This window comes from Physeter macrocephalus, chromosome 11 (assembly GCF_002837175.3).
Source record: "Physeter macrocephalus isolate SW-GA chromosome 11, ASM283717v5, whole genome shotgun sequence".
NCBI classification, from domain to species: domain Eukaryota; kingdom Metazoa; phylum Chordata; class Mammalia; order Artiodactyla; family Physeteridae; genus Physeter; species Physeter macrocephalus.
Window position 1 is genome coordinate 130,947,388 of NC_041224.1, and position 21,980 is coordinate 130,969,367.

The following is a 21,980-nucleotide window of genomic DNA, read 5'->3' on the forward strand; positions in this document are numbered from 1 at the left end:
TTTCCTAGTTATTACAGTGAAAGCAATGGTGTGTTGCTTCCTGTTGTAAGCATAAGTGCAATCAATCACAGTAGTTCAAAAAGGCAGAGCCCTTCATTATAGACACCTGCCTCAGCACAGCTTTTAATTCAGGGAACAAAATGTAATGTATTATTTTGCAGGTAGACAGAACACAAAGGAGTTACCCTACATTTTTAAAGGGTATTTATCTGAATATACATTTCTAAGTTAGTAGTTTCTTTTTTCTTTTTTATAGAACTTTAAAAAATTTTATTCCAATTTTTTTCTGTCTACCTTTGTGTGTACTAAGAAGCCAACTGAGGGTGTCATATTGCTCCTTTGAAAGTAATGTGTCTTTTTCCATTTGCTGCCTTTAAAGTGTTCTCTTTGCCTTTGTTTTTCTACATTTTTTTAATACATTGTGCTTAGGTATAGTTGCCTTTCTATTTACGTCGTCTACGGTTGATGAGTTTCTTGAATTTCCAACTAGATGTTTGTTTAGGGAGCACTGAGACCATCCCATATTTGGTGCTTTGTTCAAAGGACTCACAAGATTCAACACAGAGTTGTACTTATGAGTAAGATTTATTATAGTTACACAGTAAGGATGAATAGCTGAATCAGTAAGGGGAAAATGCACATAAGGCAAAATTTGGAGAAACTAAGGCCCATGTTTCCAATTTCTGCTCTCTCTCTCCCAGCCCAGGAAGGGTCACACTGAGCATGCTCCTTTCTCCAGCAGTGAAAATGCAGCAGCATGTATGCAATGTTTCTGTCCAGGGAAACCTGTCTGAGATTACAATTTTAAGGTTTTAACTGGGTGATAGGCGCTCCCTGACAAAAACTCCAGACTTTCAGAAGGAAAGCATGTGTTCACCATAAATCACATTGTTTTTTAATTTTATTGCAGTATAGTTTATTTAAAATGTTTTGTTAATTTCTGCTGTACAGCAAAGTGATTCAGTTATACATATATGTATATTCTTTTTCATATTCTTTTTCATATTGGTTTATCACAGGATATTGAATATAGTTCCCTGTGCTATATAGTAGAACCTTGTTGTTCATCCATCCTATATATAATAGTTTGCATCTGCTAATCCCAAACTCCCAATCTTCCCCCTAATCTCTGCCCCTGTCAACTACAAGTCTGTTCTCTATATCTCAATCACAGATATTTTAAATCCATGTCTGATAGCTCCAATATTTTGATCTTTTGTTGGACTGTTTCTCTTGTTCTCTTGGTTTGCAGTCACGTGATTGTCACTTCTTTTATGACTGGCAAATTTTGATTAAATGTTAGATATTGTGTTTAAAAAGTTAGCGATGGTTTGAGGCCCTAAATAATGTTATCTTTCTCCAGAAAAGATTTACTTCTGTTTCTGACAGGCCTTTGAGTAGAGCAAGTTCATCTTAATCCAGTCACAAAATACACTTATTTGAATCTAGGCTTCATATAGTTGGCCCTCCATGTCCGTGGATGCAAAAACCACAGATATGGAGGGCAAATTATTAATTGTACTATGCCATTTTATATAAGGGACTTGAGCATCTGCTAATTTTAGTATGTGGGGGCGGAAGCTTCTGGAACCAATGTCCCCCACATACAGAGGGATGACTGTACTTAGTATAGGTGGATCTATTTCTGCATTGCTTTTACTCTTGAGACAGCCCTCCAAATGCACAACCTAAAACCTGAGGTGTTTACTTGGGTCTCTCTTCATTTTGGGCTCCAGATGTCCATTCTTTGTCTCCCTAAACCCATTGTATGACCACAGGCTCTTCTCAGCTTCTCAGTCACCCAGCTATTATTTTGTGCTCAACTTTTAGTCTTTTAGCTGCCACTTTAAAATTGACAAGTGCCTTGAGGAGGGAAGTTGCACTGACCATGTGGCCTTCCTCCGTGAGCTTTATTTTCTTACTAGATTTTGGCCCTCAGGTCCTTGCTACCTTGCATGTCTCCAACACCTAAACACACACATTACTAACGAGATATCTTAAGAAAGTGATAAATGGTGTTCACTGAAAATAGAGAAGAAACTACTTGACTAATTCTAGACAGTGCTTCCAGGCATGATTAACTAAATAGTGAATGTATTCCTCTCTCGAATGTAGGCATTTTTCTCGTGTCCCCTAGCCTAGAAATGCCGTTTCCTCTTTTCTCCTGAAAACCCAAATCCACAAGATTTAGCTAATACATCATTGTTTTCAGAACCCCAAGTCACTTTACCCATATCATTTCTCTTTCTCCTAGTTTCTGTTAGAACTTATTATCTGAATCATGTACTTGGTTTCTAATCACACAACTCTCTAATGTTCTTTCAATCCATGTGTATATATAATATTTACAGTTGGATTATGTTGTTTGTAGACAAAGATCAATATGCCTTCTCTATTACTTGCTTCAATCCTGCTCATAACTTTTCTCCCATGATTGTTTACTTCCCTCTTTTTTCTTTACTTTGTGGCTGCACCTGAGATGCAGAGCCTTGGTTGAGTGGGCCTAGGAAGGAGGGAGAAACTTGAGTGCTGACATCACTGCAGAGATGTCTCAAAAGGAAAGAGTGGGTGATTGGAATTGAGAGAACAAGTCTAGTTTTACACCAATATTTCAAGGTTCTCACCACAGAATACACCAAACCGAAGAGTTCTCCAGTTTTACCTGGGCATACAGTGGTCTATACCTACTCTGTGGGCCATTTTACTTCTTTATAACACTAACTGAAGGAAGCTATGCCTGTGGGGAGTGTTCAATATACAGGTATAGCTTAGAGATATTGTGGGTTCAGTTCTAGACCACTGCAGTAAAGCAAGTCACACAAATTTTTTGGTTTCCCAGTGAATATGAACGTTATGTTTATACTATACTGTAGTCTATTAAGTGTACAACAGCATTATCTTTTAAATATAGGCACCTTAATTAAAAAGACTTTATTGCTAAAAACTGCTAACCATCATCTGAGCCTTCAGTGAGTCATAGTAGCAACATCAAAGATCATTGATCACAGATCACTATAACAAATATAATAATAATGAAAGAGTCTGAAATACTGTGAGAGTTACCAAAGTGTGACAGAGACACAAAGTGAGCAAATGCTATTGGACAAAAGGCACCAGTAGACTTGTTTGATGCAGGGTTGCCACAGACTTTTAATTTGTAGTTTTTAAAGTTAAAAAAACCTGAGTTTTTAAGAAATATTTTATTTTGGAGAATTTTTTTTTTTTTTTTTTTTGCCTGAAAACCTATCAATATCTCACAGAACACTAGTACTCTAAGGAACACATTTTGAGAAGCTTAACGTAGGGTACTATCTACCCCCGGTCTACTGTCAATTTTCTTTTCCATTGTGCACTATTTTTTTTTTCTGTTTCCTAATACTTGGCTTTAACACTCTGGAAGCATCATGCTTAAAGTGCATGAAATGTCTGAATCCCTCTGGCTTACTGAAAATTCCCAAGGAAGTTTATATAATGTTTAGATACAAACTCTGTCCTCATGATGAACGAAGGAGAAGTTTAGACAACTGTGTTAGTTTTGTATGGCTGCTGAAATAGATTACCACACACTTAGTGGCTTAAACAGCTTACAGTTCTGGGTATTGGAAGTGTGACTATGCTAAAGACTAAGCTAAAATCATGGTGTCTGAAGGGCTGCATTTCTTTCTGGAGACTCTGAAAGAGTGTGGTAGACAGAATAATGGGCCCTCAAATGTATCCACACTCTAATCCCTGGAATATGTGTGTATGTTATATTATGTGGCAAAAGGTAACTGAACTTGCAGATAGAATTCAAGTTGCTAAGTAGCTGACCTTGAAATATTTATTTATTTTAGTTTATTATTTTAGTTTAAACTAAAATATTTAAATATTTTAGTTTACTCTGGCTATTTTGGTGTGCCCAATGGTCCATAAAAGTGGAAGCAGGAGGCAGAAGAAGAGTTAGTGTGTAATTATCGCAGCATGAGAAAGACAACCAGCCATTGTTGGCTTTGACGATGGAAGAGGGCCACAAGCCAAGACAGGTGGGCAGCCTGGAAAAGGCAAGAAAACAGGTTCTCCTCTAGAGCCTTCAGAAGGAATGCAGCCCTTTGGCACCTCTTGAGACCTAGTTCAGGTTTCTGACCTCCAAAATGTATGATAATTGTGATGGTTAATTTTATGTATTGACTGGGCCACAGGGTTTAGATATTTGATCGTATAGCAGTCTAGATGTTACTGGAAGGTATTTTGTGGGTGAGATTAACACTTAAATTAGCAGATTTTTAGTAAAGGCAATTATCCTCCATGATATGGGTGGGTCTCATCCAATCATTTGAATAAGACTGATAAAGTCTTTAAGATAAAGACAGATGCCACCTAGGGAAAGGGAATTCTGCCAGGGGACTACCTTCCACTCCAGCTACAGCTCTTCCCTACGTCACCTGCTCATCTGCCTGCCCTGAAGATTTCATACTTGCCAGCCCCATCAATCGCATGGGCAAATTCCTTAAAAAAAAATCTGTCTCTTTCTCTGCATACACACACACACACACACACACACACACACACACACATACATACACATATGCATGTATATAAATATATATATATATAAATTTGTGTTGTTTTAAGCCACCAAGTTTATAGGAGTTTGTTACAGCAACAATAGGAAACTAATACAAGAATAATCCATTTCCTTGCCTTTTTATTATAATCTGGGATAATCTCCTTATTTTAAAATCAACTGATTAGTAACCTTAATTCTATCTGTAATCTTAATTCCCCTTTTGTACCATAATATCTTCATTGATCCTGAGCGAGATGTAGGCATCTTTGAGGGGTAGGAAGGGGCATTGTTCCACCTACTACCACAACCAGTAAATCAAAATAGGAGATTACTAACTTTGGTATTTGAAAGCAAACCAATTACGTGTTGATTGAGATAATTTTCTTGGTTCATAGAATTCTTGTTCTTAAATTATTCTTAATTTTCAGACATTGAACAATTCCTGGATGGCTCCTATCCCTAGTAGTTTGAAATTCTGATTCAAAATGAAAGAGAAAAGGGCTATATTGCTTCATATTTTTCAAGAATAAAGGCACTTACATTATTTTAAAGAGAAAACATTGGAGTCAGGGCTCTGATCACAATCAGCTAAATCAGTTAAGCTCATTTTTAATCCATTCACATTGTCTCTATATAAAATTTTATGCAACTGTTTATTCTTTGCACTAGATCTTAGAATGCATTGTATTGTTAAGTGTAAATATGTTAATTCACACATTACATAGGAATAGCATTTTAATAGTTAACCTATTGTGGGAACAGTTGTTGTTAAGAAAGAAAATAATGTGATTTTTTTTTTTTTTTTTTTTTTTTGCGGTACGCGGGCCTCTCACCATTGTGGCCTCTCCCGTTGCGGAGCACAGGCTCCAGACGTGCAGGCTCAGCGGCCATGGCTCACGGGCCCAGCTGCTCCGCGGCATGTGGGATCCTCCCAGACCGGGGCACGAACGCGTGTCCCCTGCATCGGCAGGCGGGCTCTCAAACACTGCGCCACCAGGGAAGCCCAATGTTATGTTTTTTAATCACCATGGCCTTAACATCATCGTAGTTTGTCATTTGTTGCTAGTCCAAGAAACATATAATATTTTAATATACAAGACATTTAGTGTGAGCTTTGGTTTTGGAATGCACAAAAGAAGATTTAATTCAGCTTCCTATTTAATTTGCATAGCTTTTAAAAACTACTTCACAAGGACAATACAGCATATTTTTCTTTTCCAAGGCCAAAATAATGAAGTGTTGACAGTCCCTCTGTAGCTTCAGACTCTAACAGCAAGAGTTTTTGTTTCATCAAAACCAAAGGGGATTTGAGCTCGAGAGCAGAAGAGTGATGAAGCCATGGGGACCGCTGGCAGATATGTTTCTGAGCAGACATGAGTCAGTTCTCAGCCTTCTAGGAACAACTAGGCAAATGGGTTCCACTTGCCATCAGGCTTCTCAGTTTATAAATCCCAGGAAAACAAGTATTGTATGTGATTTATTCTAGAATATTGAACTAATGTAGGCTTTATGCTTACAAAAGACAACTATCAGCAGGAAATACTTGAATTGTCATTCTAATATATAAGATTAAAAAATCATTTTAATTAACAAGGTTGCAGGCTGTATTAGAAAGCGCCCTCATGTAGGAGTCTGTGCAGCGTATTTAGACCTACTGTACCACTCGGCTGAACCACTGAGCAAGTCACTTAACCAATGTACATACTTTTCTGCCTCTGCAAAATGATGGACCTTGACTAAATTATTCCTATGGTCTCTGCAGTTCTTCCATCCCATAATTATAAGAAATTTCTCTAATTCCTAATAATTAAACCTACCTCTCTGTCTTAACTGGAGTAAAAATGGACTGCCTCGTATTTTAATCTAATCACTCCTGAATGTTAGTCACATGTCCCCGGCTAGAATATAAAGTTTTTAGTACAGGAACTATGTCTCACATATCCTTTGTATTCACTATGACAGTAAGAAAAGTACTTGGAAGAATAGTTATTTAATACTCATTAAAGGGAAATAGACTAATCCCAAATATCTCTCTTGCATGACTGTTTTCATATTTGAGTTTTAAGATGCTTTTGATATTTGAGATTATAACTTTTTTTTTTTTTTTTTTTTTTTTTTTTTTGCGGTACGCGGGCCTCCCCGTTGCGGAGCACAGGCTCCGGACGCGCAGGCTCAGCGGCCATGGCTCACGGGCCCAGCCGCTCCGCGGCATGTGGGATCCTCCCAGACCAGAACACGAACCCGCGTCCCCTGCATCGGCAGGCAGACTCTCAACCACTGCGCCACCAGGGAAGCCCAGATTATAACTTTTAATTGTCCCTGTGGCATTCTTCAGAGATCTAGGAATATTCATAATTTTGATTGCCTACAATCAGCTAATAAGTTCAAGCAAAAACTTAAAGCCATAGCATTCCATAATGCTCCTGACAACTAATAGGAACCATAAACTCTACCACAGTTTCTCACTATTTGCCTTTTATTGTAAGTGCTTTTGGATCTGGGGACTATTAGAGATGTGAGGACAGTCACAAGGGGCTGGACAAGTAGGTCATTAGAATGTAAATGCCAGAGATGTGTACAACCTGGAAGATCAGTGATTACCTTAGTCCTGAGGAGGGGAGATCAAAGAAAGGAGAGAATTGTCATGCTGTGGCAGAAGAGTTGCAGGTAACCAAGCCATATTTATGGGTCAGGATGGACACACAAATATTAAGGTGTCAGCTTTTTGTAAAATGAGCTTATCATGGAAAATTATTTTGTAGTTGATATTTCCTGTAGTGCCAGTTCTACCCAAAAGCAGCAGATCTTATAGGTTCCTGGTTAGTTTAATTAATAGAAAAATGTAGGGAAAAAAAAGAGTATATTTAGCTTACAGACTATAAATTGCTTGAGGAAACAGGAATCTAAAAGTGAATAAAACTTAGTGGCAAAAGAGAAAAGAAATCCATCTGTGTTAATTTTTTCCTTGGTAGAGGAAGGCTGTTACCAGAATATGTCTACATTACCCTTCCAATAAACCTGAAAACAGAGTCTGGATGAAAAGGATAGCTGGGATGAAAATTTTTACTTTTACTTTAAGCAAATTTAAGAAAAAATAGAAAAATGTCAAACGCAGACATACATATTCCATCAAGAGGTGACATAGAAGACTTTAAAAAGAATTAAAATGCTACACTGCAGCTAAAATCAAGGAAGCCTTCCCCATATTCTATTTCTGGTTGTTGAGAAGCTATTAATAGGAGAAAGTCTTCAGATGAAATGAGAATTGGTCTTGAGATATTTCAAAGGGAAACAAACCACCAGAAAAACATCTACATGCATTATGCAAATTTTTGAAAGGTCAAGGATTTTTAAGAAGGAAAATCAGTGAGTAAAATGTCTTGTGTTTTAAAAATCACCCCTCTCACCTCATTGCTAACAAATCCACAGAATGCCGCATACATTTTCACCATATTTTCTGAACTGAGATAAAGGGACAAAAGAAAGTGACAACTTAAAATTAATTCCCTGTTAGCAGTGAAAAACAAAACTTCTAAGTATGTAGGCTTTCTTATACTTACCTAGTAAGCTGTCATTTTATTGTCTAGTTGCATTTTAAACCTAATATTCTTGGGCTGTCCACTCTGCTATCAAATCAAACACATACTTAGAGTGAATAGAGCAAGAATAGAGTGAATAGGCCATATTAAGATAAAATAAACATAAAAGGTTGAAAGATCAAAGTTAGCAGTTAATTCTGTATTTTCCTTATGCCTGTTTAAATTCATTGTTTTAGATAAATATTTTTAATATGTTGTCACTAGCATAAAAAAGTGCTAACACTTGTATGAAACTATTTTTTACAGTGCATTTTTAATAATACAGTCATTATTTTCTTTTACATTTATATGAATACTGCTATATAGTCACTTTCTAATGTATTTTTATTTTACGAAAGTAAACGAGTTTCTATCTTTTTTTCAGCATTTATTTAAACAAACTACTTAAATATATGTATTCAAGTAAATATCCTCATAATTTGAACAGTTTGAAATATCTAGTAAGTTAGAATTTAATAATGTTTTTTATTTTTTTCTGATCCTGGAGATAAAAATAATTCTAAATCTTTCACCATGGATACAGAAAGTAAAATGTTAGTAAGTGTAGGCCTAAAAATATCATTTTCTTGGGAATTGTTTTCAATGATTATACCATGACATATCATGTAAATTAGAGTCAGAGTCTTTTCTCTCAATAAATGTTTAAATTAAATGAATGAATTAATACATTAATGAATGGATAGGTTTATTTTCAAAAGAACACACATACACACACGAACACAATCATTCATCGACTGCCTAAAACAGGATAGTTATTGCTTAGTGGAGTTAAATAATGAAGACTTGATAATCTTTTATAATCACTTATACAGATGTTTGCAGATATAATTTTTTTAGTATTTGTCATCCTTATATTCCTATATATAGGTGACAAATTAGAAAATATGATTTTTAGTAGAAAAATATCATACTTACATACTAATATTGAAGTAATAAACATCCTACTTTTATAAATCTGCCATGCTGAAGGACATTTCAGAAGAACAATAAATCAGTTGAGAGTAACCTGATATTTTCCCTACCTTTTCATTTACCTCTTCCATCTTTCTACTGTTCTTGCTTTCATACTCTATTTCATTTTATTTTCAAGAATAAAAGCTGCCACCTATCCAGAACGGGTAGGTGCTAAACAGATTGTTGCAAGCTAACATTTGGGGTTAATTGACATGTAAACACTATGGAATTATTGGCCCTATGAGAAATATTAATAAGGAATTTGACTGTGAACTCTGCACTAATCCATTTGTCTCATCACAGTCCTATAAGAGTGGGCTAGACTCTCCATTAGATTGCCAGTTGAAATTACGAGGAACATTTTGTATGATACCTGTGTCATCTTCGATTGTTCTTAGGCTCAACTAACTCTAAAGTAGGATGAAATTGAAAGAGTGAGAGAGCAAGAACACTGTTAGAATCCAAGAATAAGGAAAAATGAAAAGTCTGAGGAAGATAAAGATGATGTTTGCAATTAGTACTTACTATGAATTTTATCTGGATAAAAAATCATTTTGTTAGTCATTTCAGCACTCTGAAGTGGGGAGGTTACATTTTCAGCTATTTACAGTGAAATCAGTATGTTGAGAGTCATGGTCCTGTAACTAGAAATAATATCCTCTTTATACAGTGCCTGTGTTCTTTAATGGATATTTTTAAATTAGTTGTTTTTATTTTTTTCAAATTTATTTTATTTTATTTTATTTTTAACTTTTCATTTTATATTGGAGTATAGTTGATTAACAATGTTATGTTTGTTTCAGGTGTACAGCAAAGTGGTTCGGTTATACATATACATGTATCTATTCTTTTTCAAATTATTTTCCCATTTAGGTTGTTATATAATATTGAGCAGAGTTCCCTATGCTATACAGTAGGTCCTTGTTGGTTATCCATTTTAGATATAGCAGTGTGTACATGTTTTTAAATGGACTCATACTTTATCATTGGCATATATTAGAATTTATTGGATATTTATTTTCATTTGTTATTTATTATTCAGTCAACAGTACTGATTAAATTAATTATCATTAATGTCTAACTCTGAAAGTTTTATTTCCCCAGACCTTCTGACAGGTACCCAGTGATTTTTCAAGCAAATACTTTATTGCACAGTTTTCCACATAAATTAATATTTTTGTAAGCCATTAGGTGAATATTAACTTCCTAAATTTGTCTTGTTATTCTTGGAATAACATAATTCTTGGAATTATGCATATCATCTTCTCATTTGGCAAGACTATGCACTTGTAACCGAGCACAAGAGCTTAAAGAAATTCTTCCTTATGACTAGGTAAATATTTCCTGAAAAATATAAAGATGCTTTAGTGTGATAAATACAGAAGATTGACAACTATTATGAAGTTATAAAACAATTTATTGGAGTATATAAAAGCCATACTAGCAATACGAGTGTACTCTTGGTACAAACTCAAATACTAAAGAGTATGATTAGCTATAATTTTACCTTCTGGTATTATTTTCTGAGCATAAGCTATGTAAATTCAATGTGCTAGCAATATTTAAGCTAGTAAAGTATAGAAATGCGCTCTGGAGTTTGTACACTATTAACTGTGTAGCGTGATTAAAACCTTCATTCAGTAGCAAATTTTAGTATTTAAGATATTTTAGATTATTGGAAGTCACCAAAATAGACATTCATTAATTTACTCATTCACTAAGAATCTATGTTAGTTTCCTGTTGTACTGTAACAAGTCTGTGATAACAAACTTAGTGGCTTAAAACAACACATAATTGTTATTTTACAGATTTGGAGGTCAGAAGTCTGAAATAGTTCTGATGTGCTAAAATCAAGTTATCAATAGAGCTGTGTTCCTCTTAGAGGCTCTAGGGAGAAATCTGTTCTCTTTGTTTTTCCACCTTCTAGAGGAAGCTGCATTCTTTCCTCTATTTTCAAAGAACATCACTCAAATCTGTGCTCCTGTCATCGCATCTCTTCTCTCTGACCCTCCTGCCTTCCTCATATTATTGAACACCTACTTCATACCAGACTCTATGTTAACTGCTGGGTATATAGTGTTGATGAGGAAGACTTAGTTCATGTCAATGGAGCTTAGGTTTTGGTTAGAAAGCTAGAATAAAAAGTGTAGGGGTGAACACATGTATCCATTAATCCACACCAACAGCACATGGTGTTGTTGTCTATGATTTATCTAAACTTCTTCATGAATCTATCTTCTTGGGTTGTGGTGAAGATATTTTAAAATGGCAAATTTATCTCTGCAATTTTTGTTTGAGTAGTTTGTCTCATTCTCTTTTCAGTAAATGTGCATTCATTTCAAATTTCTTCCTCTCTCTTCCTAAGAAGGTGACTGGGGTAGAGGATAGGAATTCTTGACCTCCCAGAAGTAGAAGAGGGAGCCTTAGATCAGCTGATATCCACTGCCTCATGACTAGTCCTGTTGTGATGTGCTGATCCGGCCTAATTCCTAGATCCATTAAATTGATTTCTGATGAGTAAGGCTGCTGAACTTATCTTTAGTTCTCTGGGAGAATTTCAAAGCTTGATGGTTCTCTTTGGCTGATTCAGTTAACAATATTTTGGCTCCTAAGATGCTGTACACTCTGCAGCCCCATGTGGTGCCCCAGACAGCCTTACCTCTTTTTCCAATGTGTCTCAGGACGTGGCATATGCTTTCCTTTCTTATTAAACTACATTTCCCCACATGCTCAAATGGCAGCTCATTTCCTTCTTTTTAGTCTCAGCTCAATGTCACTTTTTGGAAAAGTATCCTTTAGTCGCTCAACATAAAATAAGTAACCCTTTGTGATTCTTTATATCATTCCCTTACTAACTCATAACAATCTGCAAGTTTTATATATAATATAATAATCAGGGATAATCTGTGATGATTCTAAAGCTTTTTCAAGTCCTGAAAATCTTTTTGTCCTACAGTTTTCCACTTATCAAATCAATAGAAGGGAATCAGGGAAAGAACTGATGCTATTGAGAACATAAGGTTCATATCTCAACTTTCAAAGATAACTTCTTTTTAAATTCATAATGGAAAGAATAACCATTAAAGAAACCAAAGGAAAAGATTCTTATTGTTTCACTCCTGAAACATCAAGAGCCAGCCCTTGTGGATATGATAATATTAGAAGACAAAAGGGTTCCAACTAACCCTTATAGAGTCTTGAGGAAAAATTGTATATTCAACTGGAAAGTTGTTCAAGGGCAAAGGCATAAAATAAAAATGTTCTGAACATGCAAAAACTCATGAACGTTAGTTTCTTTTAACTCTTTTTGAAAAAAAAAACTATAGTACAAATATTACGCCAAAAGCATTAACAGAGAACCTATGTCCAAAAGAATAACACTGAACATGATTTTTACTTAACTGAAGGACTGAAATATAATTAAATGTGGAGATTAAAATTCCAAAGACAAATATACATCTTTCAAACCTTCATAATGAATGACTTAAGTAGCAAAAGTTGGAAGAAAAACTTCTAGAGAAGGTGAGAAGTATTGAAGTACCTTTTAATGTTAGTGGTTAAAAAAAAGTATTTTAATCTAATAAAGAAAACAATGGAGATATAAAAGTAGTAAAAGATAAAATAAAAAACTAAGAAAAATGATACAATCAACTAAAATTGGATTGTAGATTGTGGGGAGGAATAGGAAGAAGAAATACAAACATGCTAATTTAGTTATTATACATACAAGAAGTGTATTGTATTAGTTAAATTTATGGCTTTAAATGTAATCAAGAACAAACTTAGAACAAAATATAACTCTTCCAAATTTTCAGAAGATATATATGTGTGTGTGTATTTTGGTGTATATATATATATATATATATATATATATATATATATATATATATATATATATGTATACCAGAAAAAGCAAAACTAATACAAACATGTTGCAAAATTCTCATAATATCCTGTAGAAATAGAAGAAAATAACATAGGATATAGGAACTAAGAGTATATATATCTGCCATGCCTATAAGGGTAAATGAGATAAAACTCACCTATTTTAAGACTTTCAGATTTGATCACAAAGTAATATCCAGATAAAAACAGTAAACAACAGACATAACTAGAACAAAGTGATGTAGAAGGGATGAAATTTAAAATATCAGTAAAGGGAGAAAATAGGGGTTCTTACTTTAAGATTATGTTGCTTTAGGGACAAAGGTATTAAATGAGGTAAAGAACAGGCCTTCATAATGGAAAATTGTATGGAAACATGAAGATCTAATATATGTGAAAGTAATGTGGGCCAGCATTCACAAAATAAAAATGACAGGATATAGAATGTGATATTAACATACATTTGTTAAAATGCACAATAATAGGTAAGGAATAGTAAACTGAAAGTCATTTGAACTTATATAACTATTGAATTTTGTACCTGAATATAGACAATGGTTCTTTCCAGATTTTCATGGAATATTCAAAATATGACTGTGTATTAGGACATATTTTAGGACAGGACCATTACAGTATGACCTATGTGCCAAATTTGGTCTGCTACCTGATTTTGTAAATAAAGTTTTATTGGAACACAGGCATGCTTATTCTTTCATGTCTATGGCTGGTTTTGTATGCCAATAATAAAGATGAATAGTTGAGAGGGAGACTGTATGCACCACAAACTTGAGAACATTTGCTATCTTGCCCACTAGAAAAAAGTTTGCTGATTGCCTAAATTAGTTAATGAACACTAGTAATTACAAAGTATAAAGAGTATAAATATATGTGTATATGTATATAGATATTGATATAATCTGTGATCACAATGTATTAAAAATAGAATTGAAAGAAAATAGTAGACAATAACCACCACAACAAAAATTCTTACTATCTAAGTAAGGAAGCTAATTTTATGAACTCAAATGTTATGAAAAAACACTAACCTTAAAGAAATGAGTAAATAAAAATCAGTTAAAAATATCTAAAAAATAATAATGAAAAACCATAGATAAGCACATATATGACATAGTTCAAGTAATGCTCAGAGGAAAACATTATAGTCATAAGGAATTGTGCTAATAAATAAGAGAGAATGAAAATAAATCAATTAAAGACCAAATTCAAAAATTTAAAACAATAAAAATAAAATAAAATTGTAGGATGAGAAGTAGAAAGATCGAATTAGGAAAAGAATAATAGAATCAATAAATAAATTCAGGAGGTGGCTTTTTGAAAAAACAAATATATGTTATGTAACCTAACCAATTAAAGTTAAATAAAATAAAAATAAGGGAGTATAAACACAGAGAACATGTTTAAAGAAAGATAAAAGGCTACTTTGATGAAGTGAATTTGAAATAGTGGTTCCTTTTCAAAAGAAATGCTTTATAAAAGAAATAGTTTAAACTATCAAATTTATCTCAAAAGAAAGAGAAAATCTAAATAGACAAATTACCAAAGAAGACAAAGGGAATCTTGTCAAAAATCTACCCACCACAAAATAGTAGGCCCAGATTCCATCATCCTTTAAGGTAAATTCTACAAAATTGTTAAAGAACCAGTAACACCACTGCTACTTAAACTGTTTCAGGACAAAGAAAAAAAGGGGCAATGTCCAGTGTCATTTTATGAAGTGAGCATGACACTGATAACAAAACCTAAAGAGAAGGGCACAAAAGATGAAAATTATAGTCTAACCTCACTTATGAACAGGAAGCAAATATATGTGAAATACAACATTAGCTAACCAAACAGAATATTAAAATTATCTAAATGGGACATGTTCACTAAATGTTAAAATGGTTCAATATCTGTGAAGCTAATAATATAATTCATCATGTTAAGAAATCAAAAAAGAAAAATCACATGTGCAACTCCAAAGTGATCAAGAGACATTCAATAAAATTAAATATCCATTCTTAATAAAAAAAAAATTTGTAAATGTATGAATTAGGTTAAAAAGTTTAAAAGTATATATTTATCTTAACCCTAAATTCTTTATAATGCACAATGAAGAAGAGGCTAGGAAAAATTGTATTCAAATCATTAATAACATAAAGATGTCCATTATTACTGGTATTATTTATGACAAATATGGTGATACCAGCCAATACAATTACATAAGAGGAAAAAGTAAGATATGAAAATAGGCATATACTTATCCTTATGTCATTATAGTATATACATTATTTGTTTATATTGTGCATATATACACACACATATATGCTAGCCAAAATATTACAAAAAATAAACCCAGCAAGAATTCACAATTTCAGTAAGGTCTCTAGACACTTCCAAGGTGTTTCATAAAAACATATCCATACAAAGTCTATTGTTTGTATATGGGTTTGTTTAATCAGGAGGGACGAAAGATCATAGCCAAAATGTGGGAAGAGAATAAAATAGGTAAAATTGTCATATAGTTTTAAAATATAACAATGTTACATAGAGTTTGATGTCATCTAATGGAATATTGATTATATGTTTAAAACTCTTAGTTTAAGTGGAGTAAACATTTTTATAGTTGGTATCTTCCTGCCTTAACACCGGAAGGACATTTATTAATATGGATTAGAATATGACTAACTATAATTCATTGAGAGTTTTGAATAAATGTCCCTTCAATTATGAAAATTTATATAAAATATTTGCAAAACATAATTGGCTCAAATATTAAGAAAATAATGTTCATACAATTTTTGTATGCAACTTTGGCCTCAAACTCTAAGAAATATTCCTAGTATTTAAGTGTGAAGAAAGTAATTCCTTTATTGGAAAGCTCACTGAATATTGCTTCTCACTTTTCTTTTGCCAATGCTAATGTTTATTAGTGATATTTAGATTATAATTGTCAGGAATTGGTTAATATTTTATATTAATCTTAAAGTTTATTTTATGCACATCAAAACATAAGAAAATATTCACCTCTGGTATGTACAGTTTGAAAAGTAAGGTTTACAGAAAAAAAAAAAAGTTCATTTGTGCTGCTGAGATTGCACCTTCTATTCTAACAACCTTGAAAATTAAACTTTTCACACTTCAGGTAGGAACTTTCTAATGATTGAATATTCATGTACTATTCAACAGCCCATCAAATGAATGTGGCAGTTTTCTGATTTCAATTGAATGTAATGGTGAAATGTAGAATAATGATATAAAATGTAATTTTATCCTTTCTTTACTCTTAGAACATGAAATTTATAATTTTCTCATTATACCAGTAACTGTAACCACCAAGAATATCATCAAAATCAAATTATAAAATGGCTGCATTTGTGATTTTTAAATAACATTTTCAATTTTTCCTCCCTTACCTTAACCTACCTTTGATAATCCACATTCCTGAAATTTTTTTAATTATAAAACCCTCAAATGCTAATTCATCAGTTTATAATTTCCAACCTCAGCTAGTGCTTTAGTATACCAATTTGAATTTTTTAACCTTATTCAACTCTCTCCCTTATTTAGTTATTTCAGGAAATTTACCACTATCCTAGACACCCCACCCCCACTCCATTTATTTTCAGCAGATGAAAAATCTTTAATTGAGGGGGGAAAAAAATCTATCAATACTTACCTTTTCTTCTCATTCTCTTTCATGGTAGTCCTTAAAGTGTGGTCGGTGGACAACTAGGGGTCACTGAGGTCAAAATTATTTTTATAATATTAAGATACCCTTTGCCTTTTCACTGTGTTGATATTTGCAGTGATGATGGAAAATCAACGGTGGGTGAACTGATGGTACCTTAGTACAAATCATGGCAGAGGTGTAAAGCTGTTATACTAGTCATTCTATTCTTCACTGCCCTGCACTTGGGAGCAAACAAAATGCTAGTTTAATTTAAGAATGTCCTTGATAAAGCAGTAAAACATTTTGATTATACTAAATCTCAACTCTTGATTATATACATTTTAATAAATATCCTGAATGACGACAATGGCAAATATACACAGAACACTTCTGATGTATACAAAGTATGATATTTTTCTTGGGGAAAATAACATGTGTGAGTGTGTGTGGGTTATAAATTGAACTAGCCACTTTTTAAACAAAACACCATTTTTACTTGAAAGAACAACTTATAAAATGAGGTTATTTCAACTTGGGTATTTGGCAGACATTCTCACAAAAATAAAGACAGGGGACCTTCTATTTCATGGAAACAACTGACATTTGTTGCCAATGAAAACATGTGAGCTTTAAAGTGCAAATTAGGAGTTTAGATAACTTATATCATCCACTGTAGATTGATGACTTCCCAATACTTAAATATTTTCTGGTAAATTGATAATATTAGAGAATATATATTTTTATATTGTTTGACTAACCAATATTTTTCAAATGACCAAAAATAATGTTACAACATCATACATGGATAAAATAGTCCATTTAAAGTATAGATAGACTGAATGAATTTATTATTAAAAGATTATTAAAAGTTCATTGATATAGTTTCAGATTCCACACTGTAGTGAACCTGTAGAAAACTACCACTTGATGAGTTTTAATGTAGTATTAAAGAATACCACTCACAAATATCTAAAAAAGACTATTAAAATATTCTTCTGTGTGAGGTGTGTTTGCCTCATATACTTGCCTCAATTACAACAGCATATCACACCGGAGAGATGACTATCTGCTAAATATTTGCTTACAATCTTGGAATATGACATTGAACCAGATGATAAAGTACTTGCTCTCACTGAGCACACATAACTGTTCCTTGCTGTATCTCTGGAGCTTGGGACAAATAGGAATATAATGATTACTGATTTAATTTTATAAGTAGTTCTGTTCTCTGACCTCATATTCTCAGTTAATTTTGTTGATATCTCTTTCACTATTTGCTACACTTCCCTTTCAAAAGTGTGTATTCATTAGGGTACTGTTTTATAGTCTGCATACTTTCTTTCTGGGTACTTGTTCACTTAAATATACTTACCTGTCACCTATATGCTCTTGGACCCTTAAATATATATTGCTAATTTTGGCCACTATTGTAAATTTCAAAAAACTTCAAATTTGAATTTCCAATTACCTGCTTTACTCCTTTGCCTAAAAATAGCAATAACCACTCAAACCAACATGTCTCAAAACAAATCCAGTTCTCTATCTCCACTCCTTCATGGCAAAGAATTCTCTTCTACTAGAAAGAACATCTGAGTAGATTTGCCAATTGTGTCACACCAGCATATCATGACCATATTTATTTCACGTTAAAACTGAGTAACACAGTCTGATTTGTGTGTCTGTGTATTATTTGTTTCATTGATGTCCTACTTTTATGCAGTGTATCATTTATTCTGCTTTAAAATCTAACATGCTTTTATTTTTTAAACACTTTTTATTGAGGTGAAATTCATATAATAAAAATAAATCCCTTTAAAGTGAAAATTTCTGTGGCATTTACTCCATTAACAATGTTGTACAACTATCACCTCTAATTCAAAATAATTTCATCACCTCAAAATAAAACCTTGTACCTATTAAGCAGTTACTCCCCAGTTCCTCCTCCCCCAGCCCCTGGCAACCACTCACCACTAAACTGCTTTCTGTCTATATAGGTTTATTCTGGATATTTCATATAAATATGAAAGAGCTTCTTTCACTTAGCATAATGTTTTGAGGTTTATGCATGTAAAATATAACAGTATTTCATATTATATTTCATTTTATCAGAATTAACTTTTCTGATAAAAGCCAAGATGAATGATAGAAGTTCAGAAACCTCAATCAGTATGTATAAATCATAAATCTAGTCTCAGGATTTGGAGATAAGGTTATACACTTAGAATAATAGTAGCAAAAAGCAACCACAAACCCTCATAAAATGGACAACTTAGGGGTGTCAGAAATACTTTAACTTAAGAGAAGATGTCTTGGTTAATGCTGTCACTGGAGACTTGAGTGATATCATGTCCAATCAAAAGGATCTGAATGTATCCACAGACTAGGGAAAAATGGAACTCATTCAACTGTGTTATAATCTTATTTTCAGAAGTAAAGGTGTGGTAAACATTATAGATAATAGAAAAGTAGATAAAAAGAAATTGTAAGTATTTAGGGAACACATTCCAAAGGAAAGAGTAAATGAATCTGGCAGACACAGTTATTTAATTCACAAGGGAAATCTATTCTGTTGTGAGGCAGAAATAGTTTATCAGGCTTCTCGGTAGACAGGATGATATCATTCAAGACAGTCGAATTCTTTGCTGTAATTCTATGCTCATCAAGAGACCTTAAGGTTATTTGTTTAGAAGTTTTATACTGATAAGAACTCCCATGGATAATGGACATAAATACACTGGATTTCTGGTATGCAAGGAGTCTGTTTTTCATTAATCAGTCTATAACACCTAGCACCATACCTGACACAAGCCACACTCAGTAAATGTAAGCTGAATGAACTAGTATGTGAAAAAAGCATATATAATGCTTTGTTGTGCTTAATCTTGATGTGGATAGAATAAGTTGAAGTAAAATGTTAGTCAGTTTACCATCTTTTCTCCAGCATAATTTGGAAATTTGGGTTATTGAATGTTTAATCATCCATTACATTACTGAATAGAAAAAAATAAATTCATTAACAATCTGCCTAGGATAATTAAAGGAATAATTTGATTGGAAAAATTAAAATGATTGATATTAATATGGTAAACATCCAGTAGAATCAGGAGGATTTTTTCCAAATATTATTATTCAGAGATAGGATAAACAGAGATATTGTTCAGCAGATATACTGGTTTCCTAAGAATGATTCAGATTCTCAAGATATACAGGGCTCTCAAGATTCCACTCTGGACAATACTTTCTACTTGGAAAAATTGCTGATACTATTAACTCTGGAAAGCATGAGATCCCCATGGACTTCCTTTTTGGTAAGAAATCTCAGGGATAATTGCTAGAGCCATTTTTAATAAGATAGGTTAGATTACTGATTAGTTTGTTTTTTTCAAATTACATTTTTGTAATTTTTTACTTGAAGGCATTTCTACTGTATTATAGCAATGTTGAAACTTGCTCACAATTCAGCAGATTTTGTTCTCCAAGGATCCCAGCTGTCTTAGTATATTAGTCCTGTTATTAAATCTTCCTTTTATGGTGAATCTATTCTAAATGAATATACATTTATTGAAAGCCTTTTTTTCCCTCTTTGTAGTGATTTTCAATAAAGGCTATTGTTATGTCAAGAGTTTATGAAAATAGTTTTCTGACCATATTGCCTAGTGAGGGTTATGACAGCTCTCAGAAACATTTTATGTGGGTGTCTTTGTCAATTACAATGAAATGCTGCTTGCAGTGAATCCAAGGGGATTAGGGAGAAAAAAATGGGTAAGCACAGCATTTCCTACTTGTGCAAAGTACTTGATTGTATCCTCCAAATTCCAACAAGTATTCCAAAGCGCAACTCCTAAAAGGATTGGCAACTCTATTTAGATTCATTCTCATGCTTCGTTTTCCAACATGATCTTATATTTTGTGGTTATCTACAGGATTAAGCAGCACTTTCCTCAAAGTAGACCCAAAAAAACTCATCATTATCTCAAAAAGTGGTGGTTAGAGCTAACCAAAAACTAAGAACTCTTTTCATTACCTATGTTTATGTGAGAGGATTTTTTTTTCAAAAGTGAAAATTTTAGGGCCACCATGTACTTCTTAGAAGAAAAAGATGATTGACTTCTTCTAAATTATATATGTAATCTCTCACTGAATTTAGTTGGTTAACTCTTCTGGGTATAATTGGATACATAATTCCTGTGTTCACATAGTGAAGTGGGAAGATTTTACTTGTTCTTAGAGAAGATGGCACAGATTGATGTATTACAGAGGGCTGTGTTGCCTTCTGAAATGTAGAGATGCTAAGTCTTAACTCTGAAATTTTAATAACTCTGAAGTGATTGGATGAATTGAGAAACTCTTGAAGACTGAGGACTGCTGTGTACCTTTAATACATTTCTGGGGTGTTCTATACTTATTTATAGGACACTTTTACAAATTCGGTGCATATATTTATACGTTGTAATACATAATTTGGTCTTATTTGTTTTTCAAGCTCAGGCAGATCCCTTTGCTCTCCATGGCTAGATAACCTCACAAAGTTTTCTTTATGCTTATGTTAGAGTTACAGATACCTGTAACCAAAATATGTCTGGTCTGTAACACACAAAAACCTTTTATTGAGGACAATTCCATTTGTCGAGTCAACAAACTTATATACATCATCTACCATGAACCAGATCCTGGAAACACACACATAAATACCCTGACTTTTCCTGCTCTTGTTCTTGCAATGCAGATACATAAGACGATAATGTCATAGGGAGATAGAACTGGGAGGGTCTGGGGAATCCTCGGAGAAGAGGAAATATTTGAGGAGGCATTTGAGAGAAAGTAGATACCAGGAAGAGATCAGGGAATGATTTCAGGTAGGGGTGTATATGTGTGTGTTAGGGGGAGACAGAAGAGTCTAAGAAAGCTTGAAAAAACACAGATGGGAACTTTGAGAGGTGCAGAAGATCATAGCTCACATTTTACAGTGAGAGAGGAGCAAGTGAAACAGGGAGAATGGGTATATAATAGAGGGCTTTATAGGCTGTGTAAAGGACTCGGGACTTTATCTTTCAGAAGATGAGCAAGCACAGCAGGGTTTTAAGTAGGCAATTTGTGTGTTTAAGAAATGTCATTCCTGGGACTTCCCTGGTGGCACATTGGTTAAGAATCCACCTGCCAATGCAGGGGACACAAGGTTCATTCCCTGGTCTGGGAAGATCCCACATGCCGCGGAGCAACTGAGCCCATGTGCCACAACTACTGAACCCACATGTCAAAACTAGTGAAGTCCATGCACCTAGAGCCTGTGCTCCGCAACAAGAGAAGCCACCACAATGAGAA